The sequence below is a fragment of the Juglans microcarpa x Juglans regia genome, chromosome 8D (genome assembly GCF_004785595.1).
Source record: "Juglans microcarpa x Juglans regia isolate MS1-56 chromosome 8D, Jm3101_v1.0, whole genome shotgun sequence".
NCBI classification, from domain to species: domain Eukaryota; kingdom Viridiplantae; phylum Streptophyta; class Magnoliopsida; order Fagales; family Juglandaceae; genus Juglans; species Juglans microcarpa x Juglans regia.
The window spans coordinates 23218829-23234356 of record NC_054608.1 but is presented as its reverse complement, the minus strand read 5'-3'; the positions used below and the strand labels follow the sequence as shown (position 1 = coordinate 23234356).

The 15528-nt window shown below is 43.6% G+C and overlaps 1 pseudogene; it reads right to left on the bottom strand.

The window, feature by feature from the left end:
• Positions 1-413: 413 nt before the first annotated feature.
• Positions 414-8551, bottom strand: LOC121242313 (annotated as a pseudogene).
• Positions 8552-15528: the final 6977 nt, after the last annotated feature.

Here is a 15528-nt window from a genome sequence, read left to right as displayed (position 1 = left end):
GTTAAACAGAATACTCCAACCATTACTAAAAATATTTTTTTGTGACGGTTAAATAGTAAACTGTCACCAAATGTGACGATCGTGGTGACGGTTAAACCGTCACCAAATGTCTTTAGTGACGTTTTGGTTATTTTTTGTGACGGTTTCTTCTATCACAAAAAATAAATTGTGTTGTAGTGTATCTTTTTTTTTTTATGGAAAGATAAAATTTACTTCATGCATCAACAACTCAAAAGAAGAAAAAAGTCCCTTTCCCACATTGTGAAAGATTAGCATTGTGAATAATATATAAAGATATCATGTTGACGACGTTTTTGGATGATATGTGATCGTTCAGACGAATTTTGTCAAGAAGTTTAAATAAGTAGTACGTACTGGGAGTTGATAGCCTGTTTTCATGGAGTCATGAGACCTTACTTAGAGGCGGCAAAGTAAGAGTTATAATAGATAACAAGTTCTAGGGTAAGTAGTGATGAATAAGAAAGTCCGGACTTTACTGCCTTTCTCATGTACCAAACGATGTTGCATCCCTTTTCCTTGAGAGTGTCAAAAGCCATTTCGTTAACCGTGATATAGACAGAAAGGAAACAGATTTGCATATAATAAGGAAGTTGTTCCATTTCAATGACATCTCATCTAGAACACATGAGCAAATTATATGTAAGTATTGGCATCAAAGATAAGCAGCCATTCTTGAAGTATCCAAGGTGTGGTGCCATTAATACAAACCTTTCAATAGCATTTGTGAAGAGCTCAAGTTCTTCTAAAGTGCCATAGACATCATAGACATCATCTACTATTGTCAACAATGCACCGAGCTTTGCTAACATTATCCTCTCATGTCCAAATTGAGGTTGAAATATTGCTCCTGTTGCCCAAAGGAAATTCTTTACCAGTCTGTCCCTTGCAAAGCTCAAATCTCCAAGGCCAGTGGTCCTCCACCACCTTTTGTATGAGACAAGAAAATAATATCAGTTTTAGAAATAGAGCATATATTATAGTTTCTTTCCACTCTAATCTAATATATATCAAGTAAGGGGATGTTTTTTACAAACATCACTCAAGCAGAAAATATTCTTCAATTTCAAATTTCCAATCTTTTAGTCAAATCATTACCTAACCAATAGTCAAATACAAAAATAAATATAATTTTAACAAACTTCAAAATAAAAATTATATTCAAACAATTTTTTAACTTTATAATATTTTTATTCAATTTTCTATTTTTTTTTTCCAAAACTCTTATAAAACATATTTACTCAAATCATTTCACTCTACTATTCACAATTTCAGAAATTCTCCAAGTATCCAAACATGCACTAAATCTACTTGTAGGTTTTTAGGCTAAGATCCAAGTTATAAAATGAGCATAAACATGTCTTTTTAGCTCGACACTTCTTTTAGATCTTCTTGGTGGACTGCTTGTACCATAATAAAATCCAGTTTTGCAAGCTCAAGCAAGGTAGGGTTCATATCTTCTCTTCTTCTATATGCATCAATGAACCACTTTGCTTCAGACCTTATCACTCCCCAATGCAATGAGGGCATGATTCACCATCGTACAAAGATATTGATCTTTGTTTTGATCCACATGCTTCAGATCTTTGTTTGGTTGCAAAATCTCTCGCTTCCTCAAAGATGCTTTCGCCTTCTCTCAAGTGGTACGAGGCTTCATACAAAGCAAGCATTCCTTCAATATCAACACATATACATTCTTTGAAATCCCCCTTTTCATTGAAGAAACTTTTGAAAGTGTCTACACTCAACAATGCTTTCCAATTGTTAAAAATAAACGACGGTTTATGAGTATGATATTTATTTTTGTCAAAGCATTACTAGTATGTTGTTTACCTTGAGGTACATCATATCCATGTTGTCTCATGAGCCTAAACTCAACAGTTGTGGCATATAAACTCAGCTTCTCGCAAACATCACCATTATGATGAGTGATGTTTTTATTTTCCAATATGCTCCTTATTTCGTCTTCAAAGTGGTAAGATACTCCAAGTCTTTGCAAAGTGTCAATCAGCTCAAGTTGCTTTACCGGATCCACCACTTTGTGAAACATCATTGTTACTTCTCCCTTCAGCTTATCAATCTTTCGAGTGAATAACTCCCTCTACCAATAAACCAATTCTTGAATAAACCAACAACAATTATAAAAACTATTGAGACAAACAATAAAAAAATAGAAATCAAGGGCACACACATGCACGAATTTCAAAGAATCTAGTGTCTGCATATGTGTGTGTATATATATATATATATATATATATATTAATATAAGAGTTTGTTTTAATATTTAGAAGTGACTATTAATGAAGTGACTATTTTTATTTTTAACGATTATGAAAGTGACTATTAGTGAAGTTGTATGTATATATATATATATATATTTTTTTTTTTTTCATAATGATTGAGGATTTTATAAAAACAAACTCAGACTCGTTTTCCATCCCCACGTGCCTCTCAGGTTGTCTAACTTGCAACGAATTTTCCAACATGGCCTGTCTTTGAAAATAGCAATATTTAAATAACGTAGAGTTTCCCTTTTTTTTTTTTTTTTTTTTTTTTTTTTTATAATTTCTAGCCGCCTTACATTAGGTTGGAAGGAATTTCCTTCAACCTATTTAAATAGTATATTATTTTGATATTTGGATATAAAACAACAATATTGAAATTTCTAATGTTAGAAAAAATGATGTATTAAATTAAAGGAAATTAAGGCTTACATGTATTACGTACGTAAGCAAACAATTGCTCTTTTTTTTTTATGATTATATATTTGTTAATTAACTAAGTTATGTGTGAGTGGTAAAATACACCAGGCCCAAAATAGTTCTCAAGGCCCAGCGCATCAAGAAGCCATCACTTAGGCTTGTGCATAAAATGTAACACCCTGTATTTTAGTGTATTTTTATTGAAGGATTATTTTTATTAATTCAAAAATTTATTCTCTTGTTTTAAAATTGTCGGATTTTTAAATGATTTATTTTTATGATCTTTGAATTGTGAAAATTAAATTTGATATATTTCCTTAATATTAATTATTATTATTCATTTAAATTGTCCTTTATTTTAAATTAATTTATTGTGTGATTTAATTATTTTATTTTCATTTTGTCATTACTTATTTTAATTGAGATGCTGTTTTGAAATCTTTTTCGTTAGATTATTTTTGTGACCCAAAATGTGAGGATTCGACCTCATTTCTTTCCATCCATTTTTCATTTTCCTTTTTCTTTTCTTCTTTTCTTTTCTTTTTCTTCCTTTTCTTTTCTCCTCTGCTCTCCGCGCACGAAGGCTTCTCTCCCTCCCTCCCCGTACGTTGCTTCGCCTCTCCCAGCCCGCCGCCGCAACGCCGCCATCTGCCTCACCGCCCCTCTCAACCTCTTCCCCTCCGGTCGGCGATCACACCCATCCATTCTCAGCCTCCCTCACGCTACCGTTTGTCCCCACGCCCAACGCAAAGTCGCGGCCTTCTCTTCACTCCAGCGCCGTCGTCATGCCACCTCTGGCTACCATCCCTTCACCACTTCATCCTTGACCTCATAGCAACCCAATGCACCCATCCTCAGCCCCGATCTACCACCGGTGAAGCCCATCTATCTCCATCTCCGATTTGGGCATTTTGGTCTTCGACCGCCCTCTACGCTGCCACCCAAGGCCAACCACCACCACTACTAGCTTCACCGACATCCCTAAGCCCTACCCTAGCAATCTCGGGTCTTTGTTTGTACCCGTTCAAAAGTGAGTTTTTAAGACCCACGAACACAGTGTATTTTGCACTGTTACGTTGTTGAACGGCCACTTCTTGCAGCTCCGTGATCATTCAGAAATTATTATATAGCACTATAAGTATTTTTCTAAATAACTTTCATGATTTAAATATATTTTTGCACTAACTCATTTTATTGTGATCTGGTTGGTTATGTCGGACTGAGTCCGAGGAGTACGGGGGTCGGATAGATTGTGGACGGAGTTGTTGTGTGTTTGGTTTGCATTGTTGGTTGTTGTTATTGCGTTTGTAACACCCCGTATTTCAGTGTATTTTTACTGAAGGATTATTTTTTACTGTTCAAAAATTTATCCTCTTATTTTAAAATTGGTTGGATTTTTAGTAAGTTTATTTCTATGATTTTTATTTGGTGAAAATTATTTTTTTGTGCTTTCCAAATATTTATTTATTATTATGCATTTAAATTGCTTTTAATATTTAAATTAATTACCGTGGGATTTAATTATTTCAATTTGATTTTACCATTACGTTTAAATTATTTTATTTAACTTGTGGTTTTAAAATCGTCTCCGTTGGATCTTTTTTGTGACCCAAGTTATGAGGATTGGACCTCATTTCTTTTCCCTCTTTTTTTTCTTTCCTTCCTTTTTCTTTTCTTTCTTTTCTTTTTCTTCCTTATTTTCCTCTCCTTCCCGCGCGATCTCTCTCTCTCCTCTCCTCCGCCCGTTTCCTTCGTCTCCTCCCAGCGCCGCCGTCGCGCCGCCGTGCGCGACACCGCCCAGCCGACCAGCTCCCCCTCCCTCCGGCGACCTCACCTCCCAAATCTCAGCCCCTACCTCGCCGCCGGTAGCCCACACGCCCCCCACGAAGCCGCGGGCCACCTTCACGCCAGCGCCGCCATGAGCCGGCGGTGGCCCTCACCGCCCAGCCCATTAGCTTCCCCAGCCGCCGGCGACCTCACCCCACCAATCTCACCTCCATCCATGCCGCCGTTAACCACCAGTAGCTCTTCGAAGCCGCGGCACTCCTTCCGCCGTTGCGCCGCCGTCGCACCACCATTGGCCACCATCTTCCTACCACTTCATCCCCGACCTCTTGGCAACCCATTGGACCCAACCCCACCTCCGATCCGTCACCGGTGAAGCTCCACCAACTACATTTCCGATTTGGGCATTTTGGTCTTCTACCGCCCATTCCGCCGCCACCCACGGCAAACCACCACCACCATTGGCTTCACCGACCTCCCTAGGCCCTACCCTATCAATCTTGGGTCTTCGTTTGTCCTCGTTGAAAAGTGGGTATCTGTGACCCACGGCCACAGTGTATTTTACACTGTGGTGTTGCTCAGAAATCACCACTTGCAACTTCGAGATCCTCCGGAAATTATTATATTGCACTGTAAGTATTTTCCTTAAAGAACTTTCGTGATTTAAATATATTTTTGCACTAACGCATATTATCTGTGAATTGGGTTGTTTTGCCGGACTGAGTCCGAGGAGTTTCGGGGGTCGGATGGATTGTGGACGGAGTTGTGTTTGTTTGCATTGTGAATTGTGGTTGTTGGTTATGACTTGTTCACGTACATCGCATATTGCATGCATGATCATGTTTATAAAGAAAACTGGGTTTTCGCATGATTGCATACATGTTCATGTATTTATTGGATTTGGATTTTCATGTGAGTAAAAGGAAAAGAGACTGTAGGGATGGTGGTAAGCAGGGATGGTGGTAGAGTCCCGCCTGTGATTCCCGCCTACAGTGCTCTGTTAAGTATTTAGTGTGTGTAAAGGAACTGTAGGGATGGTGGTAAGCAGGGATGGTGGTAGAGTCCCGCCTGTGATTCCCGCCTACGGTGCACGCGGTAGGGATGGTGGTAAGCAGGGATGGTGGTTGTGTCCCGCCTGTGATTCCCGCCTACGGTGCACGCGGTAGGGATGGTGGTAAGCAGGGACGGTGGTAGAGTCCCGCCTGCGATTCCCGCCTACAGTGTCCGATAAATGGATTGTTTGTGTGGATCATTTTTATGAGAAAATGTTTTACGGTTATTTTGGGCCAAATTGGGATTTTTGGCGTGTGTTGGAAATAATCATTTTTCTGGGAAAAAATGATATTTTATGGCTAAATGTATTTTGCTATATTGTTGGTTGCATTAATGTATTTTTATCCCGAGAGTTGTTTGGTTTATACTTACCTGTGGTACCATTTTATGGTATCGCAGATTTTGATGCAGACGATGATGACGAGCCTTAGTTTGGCTCCGGTGGAGGAGTGATCTGGGATTGCTCCTGTTTAGTGAGTTATGTTTTTATCAATTACTGTATTAATACGGAGAACCCTGTTGTTTGAGAACTCTATTTTATTGGAAGTTGCAGTCTTGACTATGATATATTTATATATGGCTTGTTTTAGTAGTTTGGAAGCACCAAAATATATCCACAAACTGTTCCATGGTTCTAATATTTTTTTTCCTTTCTCTCATTTTTGAGTTGTAGTGCAAGTTATTGTAATTATTTCCACATTGTTGTTGGATATCTTTGCATTTTTGGACTCTTTGTTGGCCTCTTGGAGTGTTTAGGCTTTTACATTGGGAGCTAGTTTTTTACAGTGTTATTTTTGGTCTGGTTCTTTGCCTTCTGTTTTTTTTTTTTGTAAAATTTCTTGTAAAGGAAATTAAGGGTTACAAATATTTTATATGTAAGCAAACAATTGCTCTCTTTTTTATGATTATACATTTGTTAATTAACTAAGTTATGCGTGAGTGGGTAAAATACACCAAACCCAAAATCGTTCTTAAGGCCTAGTCCATCAAGAGAGAGAAATGGGACAGAGAAGGGACAAGGGAAGGCGATGGGTAATGTGTGAGGAGAGAAAATGAGTGATTTGACATAAAGTAAGGGGAAGTGACATAAAGCAAAAAGGGGCAGGAGATAAAATGGACAAGTGCCTACGGTTTCAAGGACTTTTGCACAATTGGAGGGATTTTAGGCCAGGCTTATTGGGAGGACTTCTTCTTCTTCTTCAACCTCACAACAGAGAGACTCTAAAGGAGGAGAGAAATGAAATCTCCATTGTACAGTGAAGGTAAGAGACAATGACAAATCGTAAAAGGCATATTATAGTGGAATCTCCTCTCCCCAAACTCCCGTGGACGTAGACCTAGTGATGAACCACTACATCTGTGTATCCATATCTCCTTATTTTCTCCGCATTTAAATGTTACTGCCATTGATGTACGCACGGACACCGTACAGTAGCCCCAGATCACCGTCTAGGGCTCTACACCTCGCCAATCGAAGCTTAGCCCATTTGAGCATGTCCGGGAATGGATCTTTCCTTCCGAGTTGTGCCATTTTTGGGTGTTAATAGTGGCGTCGTTTGTGGGATCGAGATTATTTTTACACCGGAATTGGTAGAAGGATGATTTTATTCTGTGCTATGTAATCTCAGAAGGAACAGATGAAACTCTTCCAGATAAGTATTTTCAGCCTTGCCACGTTTATTTTTATGAAAAGCATTACTGCAGAAAAAGGTCAACTGAAGCTTTCTTTGCCCAGGAGATTAAAAGTACATTACACTTAAATACTTTTTATACATCTAGCGTGTAGGGCTGGGGTCCCAATCTCCCCGGCCACTTGAGCTTAAATAGTGCCTACTACTTCCTTTGCTTTTAAGTACATAGTCTATTTAAGTGAGTAATATAAATATTGTTCACAAATATACACTGGGCACATACACGTGCACAGTGCCTGCATGGGCATCACGTCCCGACTGTGCATGTCATCCACAGTGCAAGTGCGCCTAGTAGTGCGATGGGATGAACCTACTAGTGGCCACTACGTGAGCTCCGACAGTCTTTGTTGCCGACCGGATGGCCCCCGCCTCCAGGGAATGTTTGCAACACGCCTATCGGACACATGTCACCTAGCTCTCGAGAAGCTTCACAACGACCCGCCATGAGATCGTATGACCTGCCTACGACCACCATTAGGTCCGTTGGCACCCTTTGTCCCTGCCAGTGGGGCACCCTACACCCACAGATGGTCTACGGTGTCAAACAACAACGCATCTGGTGCACCTCGACGTGCACTCAAAGAGAGGCTCGCAGTTCCTTGCCACGAGCCTAGCTGACCTGCTGCCAGACACTACGTGGACCCCCAACACCTTCTGCTGTGTCAAAGATGATCGCCAACCACCACCACAGCTCGCGGCAGTACACCTGGTGCAAGTAGGGGGCGCTCAACGAGTTTACGATGCTTTCGTAAACCCCCATCCCCACTATGGGTTGGCAGCCAGCACAATCGCTGCCACCATGACCCCTGACTATCTCTGTCACTGGTGGCTTACTCCCCGACTGCAAAAGATCCCAGTGAGGAGCCTTCCCATAGGCCACACCTCCACGACCAAACTAACGGCCCTGGAACTTCTCAGTGGGGAGTCCTTGCGGTCATGAGCTCCTCGTCCTAGCTTCCTCGCCCGTTGGCCTCTCGGACTGACTGGTTAGACAAACTCCTCGCCCGTGGTATCTCTTCCTCACCCAAGCTACCTATGTACTCGTCAGATGGCACGTACACCCCTCGGCCATTGGCTCATCGTCCACCAGGCTCATCTGCCAGCCACTCCATGACCATGTTCCTGTCGGCCACTAGCAAGCAACCTAGGCCACCACGCTTGTCAACTAGCCAACAAGCTTCTCAGTCGTTGGTGGCCAACCATGACCAGCGAGCTCCCCAGCTGCTGGTGGGCAGCTAACTCCTTTACAGTCGGCTCCTCATCCACGTACTCCTCAGACAGAGACTCTCCCTGGCCATGCATGCTCCTCGGTCAAGATGCTTATCCAACACTTGCTCCTCACCCACGGACTCACCTCCAGAAAAACAAAAAAAAAAAAAAAAAAAAAGGAGCAAGAGAGAAACAACCAGCCGCGAGCATTTTTAGCAAGCAAAAATACTCAAAGCAGGTAAACACTTTGATTTGTCTCCTCAAAACTTAAGTGAATTCTATTTTACAAACATAATTATTTCCTGTGGTGCGAAACACCAGCTGTACTTCCCGACCCGATATCTTCATCCACACGATATTCGCCAAAAGGACGAGTCATGCCAGAGACTGCTCTAGCCCTCTTGTGGAGAAGTGCAGGTCAACCTTCAACTACCCAAAGACGAAGACTTACCTTCCTCGTGAGCATCAATAGGCGGAAGTGGGTCCAGTGACAGACTGTCTGAACAACGTCCCTCCCTAAGGGACCAAAGGGATGAGTGTAATGCCTAAGGCTACTCTACCCCTCTTGCGATAGAGTGTGGGTCCAGCCCCCCAGGCGGCTTGAAAACTTACACCGACCAAAACTTACCCTTCCTTGCAATATCAATGGGCGGAAGTAGGTCTAGTCCCAAACTACCCAAACAAACTACCTCCCCACAGAGGCTGGTCCGCTCATTCGCCGCGATGGGGTCGGGGTAAGTTTTCGAACCACCGGGAGGGCTTATCCCTCCTGCGGAGTGCGGGCAAGACTTTTTCTACCCAAAAACAAAGACTTACCTTCCTTGTGAACTTCAACAGCGGGAATGGGTCTAGTGATAGACTGCCCAAACAACGTACTTCCTATAGGACCAAAGCGATGAGTGTAATGCCTAAGGCTGCTCTACTTGTCCCAAGGAAGAACACTTGCTAGGCAAAGGCCAACACCACTTCACATATCACCGAACCAACTCCCACTATTAGGAAATGGGGAGCTAGAAAGGATGTTGGCTGATTACATCAAGCCACGGAGGGAGGAGAATCACCAACAAAAGCAAAGGCGAAGTAGAAGCCCTAAGCGCCAGAAGCAAGAGAGGCAAAGGAGGAATAACTCTTCTTGTCCAAGGAGAGACCAGGAGCAGGTCCCCCTTGGAGAGATCTACACGATAGCAGGCGGCTTTCCTGGGGGTAGTGCCATGGCATCTAGCAGGGCAAGGTATCACGAAGTATACATGGCAAATAGGTCATGCAAATACCCCAAGACGAGGGTAACCCCGACCATCTCGTTTGGGGATAAGGATTGCAAGGGGGTTATGTACCCTCATGATGACACCTTGGTAGTTACGCTACTGATAGCCAACTACACGACCAGGCGAGGCATCCTATTTTGTGATGCGTTCACTAGAATGGGTATTAACCCCAATAGATTGCGACCATCACCTTCTCCGCTCAAAGGGTTTTTGAGCGAAGTCCTTCAACCCCTTGGAGCCATCACGCTTTCGGTTACGGTGGGGCAAGGTGCCCACATGGTCACCAGCATGACAAACTTCTTGGGGGTCCAAGCTTTGTCCTCCTATAATGTCATACTAGGGTGCCCAACCCTCAACAACCTGAAGATGGTGACCTTCACTTACCACCTTAAAATGAAGTTCCCAATAGAAGTAGGAGTCAACAAAGTTCGAGGCGAGCAGATACTGGCCTGAGAGTGTTAAGTCCAAGAGCTAAAGGTGGGGGCACTGGCTATCTGTTTGGTGGGTAGCTTAGGGAAGCAGCCACCACCACTACCTTGGGTAGAAAAGGAATAAGACATAAAAGCCAAATACGAGGGCACCTTACTGCAGGCTAAGGCCAATGGGCCATTGGAGATCATAAAGTTGAACCCAGAACACCCAAACGCCACCACAAAGGTCGGCATGAAGCTCCCACCAGAATACCGAGAGGCCCTAAAGCAATTACTAATCGAACACAGAGATGTGTTCACCTGGAGCCATGAAGACATGATAGGGATTGACAATAGGGCCTTTGAGCATAGCCTATGCGTCAGCCCAGACGCCAAGAAAGTATGGCAGAAAAAGAGGTTGTTCAACACAGAGAAATGCACGGCCATAACAGAGGAGATCGACAAGCTCTTAGCAACGGGTTTCATCAGGGAGGCGCACTACCCCAAATGGCTCTCCAATGTAGTGCTCATTAAAAAGGCCAATGGTAAAAGGAGGATGTGTGTAGACTTGACTGACCTCAAAAAAGCTTGTCCCAATGACAACTTTTTACTCCCTCGAATTGACGCCATTGTAGATGCCACCACGAGGTACATATTTTAAGCTTTATGTACACCTACTCAGGGTATAATCAGATCAGGACGAATAAAGTGAAGATGACGTTCGTAACTGATAGAGGACTTTACTATTATTGGGTGATGCCCTTTGAGTTGAAGTATGTCGGGGCAACATGCTAGAGGTTGGTCAATCGGATGTTCAAGTACCAAATCGGGAAAACCATGGAGGTATACGTAGATGACCTATTGGTGAAGAGCAAGGAAGTCGCCCAACACCTAACAGACCTTAGGAAATTCTTCGCAATATTACGTGAATACAAGATGAAGCTAAATCTAACTAAATGCACATTCGGAGTTAACTCGGGTAAGTTCCTAGGGTTCATAGTCTCGGAAAGGGGAATCGAAGTAAACACTGAGAAGATAAAGGAGATCTTAAACGATGCCAAAAGACTAGTGGGAAAAGTGGCTGCCTTGAATAGGTTTGTGTCGAGGTCCACAGACAAATGCCTCCCTTTCTTCTGAGTTCTAAGGAAAATACACCCTTGGAATGAAGAATCCAACCAAGCCTTCCAAGAACTAAAGTAGTACCTGACCAATCCACTCCTATTGAGGCAACCTAATCAAGGGGACATCTTGTATGTTTACTTGGCGGTATCCCCCCACATTGTGTCTGAAGTCCTAGTAAAGGAAGAGGAAGGAAACCAAGCGCCAGTCCAGTACACGAGTCTACCCCCTCGAAAATTATGGAGCCAACCCCTCCAGAAGTTACGGAGCTGACCTCCCAACCGGTTGTGGAGCCAACTTCCCAAGAGGTCATGGAGCCGACTGAGCCAACTTCCCAACAAGTCGTGGAGCTTAACCCTCCCAAGGTTTCTAAGCAGGACTCCTAGTGGTCATGGAGGTGACTCCTTCTATAGTCTCCTAGCGGATCCCTCCAGTCGTTTCGGGGATGGTCCTTCCCCCAACAAGCTCTGAGGTATTTGCCCTTTTATTCTTCGCCCAGACTCCTTTTTATTCTACCACCGTCTCATGTTTTGTTGTTGTTCGTCTATCTTAGGAATCCAGGGTTCCTCGAGTTGAGAGACCTTCTCCGATTGGGATTGACGTTATTATCTTAGTAGAGAATAGCCCTTCGCCCATATCCCCTTTGACCGGGAATGGTTTCGGCCGTACTGACGTCCTCAAGGGTGAAACTCCTGCTCTAGGTAGGGAGGAGTTTGTCTCGCCATCCATACTTCTCCAAATTGGCCTGGTGTTGGTTGGTGCAGGATCCTCTTCCCATCCCAGGGGAGCTAAGGCGCAAGAGACGAGGCCCGATTTTGAGAAGGCCCAGGCAGAGTCAGTTATGGCACAGGCTCGAAAGTTCAGGCCTCTATTTGCTAGCATAGGTTTTTCTCCTTCTGTTGCTTTTGTCTATCACTCGACCTTTTTCTTATATAATTTATTTTTTCTGATCTCAATCCGCCGATCAGTTTGTGGAAATGGTTGCCAAGGATCGAGAGGTTCTTGAGGAGGAACTTAGGGTTCAGCAGGCACTGGATAGCCTTATGCCTCTGCAGGCAAAAGATATGAGTGACGACTTCCATGACCTCTTCATGGAGCATGACTCTCTGGTGGCGGATAATGAGTTCTACCATCTGAAGATGCGGGCTCATAGGAAGGAGATTGAGGTGAAGGACCGGGAGATCCGGTCGAACATTCAGTATTTGCAATCCAGTAGGAAAGAGCTTAACGACCTTCACCAGGGGTTCGATGTCCTTCTTATTGAGAATGAAAATGCCCAGGTGGAAGTTGTGAGTCTAGAGTGCGAGCTAGAATCCGTCTAGGAAGAGCTGAATAAACATAAAGAGGTGGTCGAGACGTTGGCGAGGGAGAAAAGGCACGCCGTAGAGACTCGTTCTTGAATGCTTCACAAGTAAATCGGGATTACCATATTGGGGGAGAAATTAAGGACTTCTGCTCGGCAGCTCCATCTTGAAGCTGCCCATTTGGAGTCGTCTCTGGATGCTGCTCGGCAGCGGGTGGATCTCATTAAGTCTCAACTCAGATTGGCTCCTACCCTCCGTGATGACACTGGGATCTATTGGTAAAAAGAAGGTCTTGAGTGCCTCCGAGATCAACTGATGGAGAACTCCGAGACTTCAAATGCTCCCTCCAGACTACAAGTCTTATTGCCATATGTAGACCTGAGGCAGAGAGGAGATGCCTCTACTCTTTCGTGATGCTCCTCCACAATTTTAGCTCCCATTTGTTTATTTTCAACCTGCATGGGCTTTTAGTCTAATTTGAAAAATTAATATATGAATATACCTATTTATCCTCAAACTCGGGTCGGACAATGGTTAGAAACTAAGCAGGGCATACTATTGATGGGGATGAATCCCTTACAGTTACCTTGCTAATTCTTTCTGGACAAGGAAGAATTTATTTCTTCCTTTACTTACGCTCCCGTCAAGTTCTCAGTTTGCCTGGCCGTGTTTGCATTTTACATACGTGGCAACATAGTGTCAGTTATGTTTCTGCATTAAGTGACGTCCCTTCGATTTCTACGCCATGACTCCGTTCTTTATAGGCATTAACTCTACGCATTGTACCAGTAGATATGCGTTAACTCTGCATTAACTCTGTACAGTGTACTAGTAGACATGCATTCACTATGCATACTACGATAATCAAGGGATTATCTCTACACACTGTACCAGTAGATGTGCATTAACCCTACACGTTGCGACAATAAAGGATTTCCGATTCTCTTGAGGGAACATGTGGCAAGTCAAGGTGATTCATGGAGTTATGATGCCTATATAAGGACCTTCCTTTCCATTAAGGAATTCAGCCCATTTGCTTCGGCCTTTTCTCCTTTATTCTGTGACTCTTGCCTCACTGCATAGATTCCTAGTATCCTTCTTTTGCTTTGCTTTTCTTCTTCCTTTTATGGTTTCGATGGCATTTTTACACCCTGGTGAGCGACAGGTTCTTTGGTGGACCTAGTTTGGGCCTAGATTCGTGGAGTTATGATGCCTATATAAGGACCCACCTATAGCCAACGTTGTTGGGGTTTTGGGCCTCTTATTCTCTTTCTTGCCCCTTTGCTTACGGGGCTCGACTTCAGAACTCTTCTCCCACCTTGCTACCTACACCGAACTCGCTGCATGCTTGGTAGTAGTGGAGAAGGGCTTTTCGCCCGGCAAGCGGTTCTCAACATAGAAATCAACTCCGAGATGTTCTGATTTTCGGAGCTATTTTCATCGTTGCTTCAATAGTTCAAGAGCTTCACTCCCTGAACTAATTCCTTTCACCAAGAAACATGGACAGGGGTTGAACACTAGAACACTTTTCCTCCTTGCAGCCCATACGGTCTTATGATTTAACTTGTTCCTGGTATTCTTTCTCATCAAGTTTTCTTTTTGTTCTGTGTAACTTTGTGACTTTACGATGTAATTTGCTCTTTGTAATCCTGCATAAATAATAAAATGATTTTGTGTATGCGGCTGCATGGTTTATGCATTTTCCTTTTATCTTGCCACTTTTCCTTCTATTCCCTTTCATTTCCTTTGCTTCTCTTGATGACCCTTTGACTTGTGCTTCTCGAGGGCTCTGGTCCTTAGCCAATACTTCGTGGCCTGCAAGAGACTGGGCTTGTACCCCGCGAAGGTTGGCAAGTCCAACCTAGGGATTGGCTTATGTTCCAACTAGCTATTGTTCGGGCAAAGCTCAGGGCTCTAGTCCTTAGCCAATACCTCATGGCCAATCAAGAGACTGGGCTTGTACCCCGCGTAGGTTGGCAAGTCCAGCCTAGGGATTGGCTTGTGTTATGATTGGTTGTTTTCTAGGCAGAGCTCAGGGTTCTAGTCCTTAGCCAATGCATGGCAAGCAGCAACCTCGCACGAAAGTCAGCAAGTCAAGGAATTTATGTTCTGACTGGCTATTGCTCAGGCAGAGCTTAGGGCTCTGGTCCTTAGCCAATACCTTGTGGCCAATCAAGAGACTGGGCTTATATCCCACAAAGGTTAACAATTCCAGCCTAGGGACTGGCTGTTGTTCGGGCAGAGCTCAGGGCTCTGGTCCTTAGCCAATGCATCGTAGGCTGCAACCTCACACGAAGGTCGACAAGTCAAGGGACCTGTGTTCCGACTGGCCATTGTTAGGGCAAAGCTCAGGGGTCTAGTCCTTAGCCAATACCTCATGGCCAATCAAGAGACTGGGCCTGTACCACGCAAAGGTCGAGAAGTCTAGCCTAGGGACTGGCTTATCTAATTGATGCTTTTAGACAGGAGACAGGAGAATGGAACATTGAAATTAGTTCAAAGAAATTTCATTAACAAGTTGCTTTCTTACACTATGGGGCGGCATTATGGTCTTTATACAAAATATTTTCTCAAGTGCTCAGCATGCCATGGGTGGGGTAATTCGCGGCCTTTTTGATTCTTGAGTCGATAAGAGCCAGGCCTTCCAATCACCGTCACTAAGTAAGGCCCTTCCCATCGGGGACTCAGTTTTCCTTCCTCCTGGGTTGTGACTCCCATCTGCTTTAGGACCATATCTCCTACTTTTAAGGTTCAAGGCTGAACTCGTTTGTTGAAGTATCGTTTAACCTTTCATTTGTTGGTTGCTATTCAGCTTGCTGCTCCCTCTCATCTTTCTTCTAAGAAATCCAAGTTTTCTTTCAATCCTCCATTGTTGTGCTCTTGGTTGAAGTGCTTTACGCGGTATGTGGGTATGGTGACCTCTGCTGAGATCACGAAGGTCCCATAAATGAGGGCGAAAGGCGTTTCTCCTG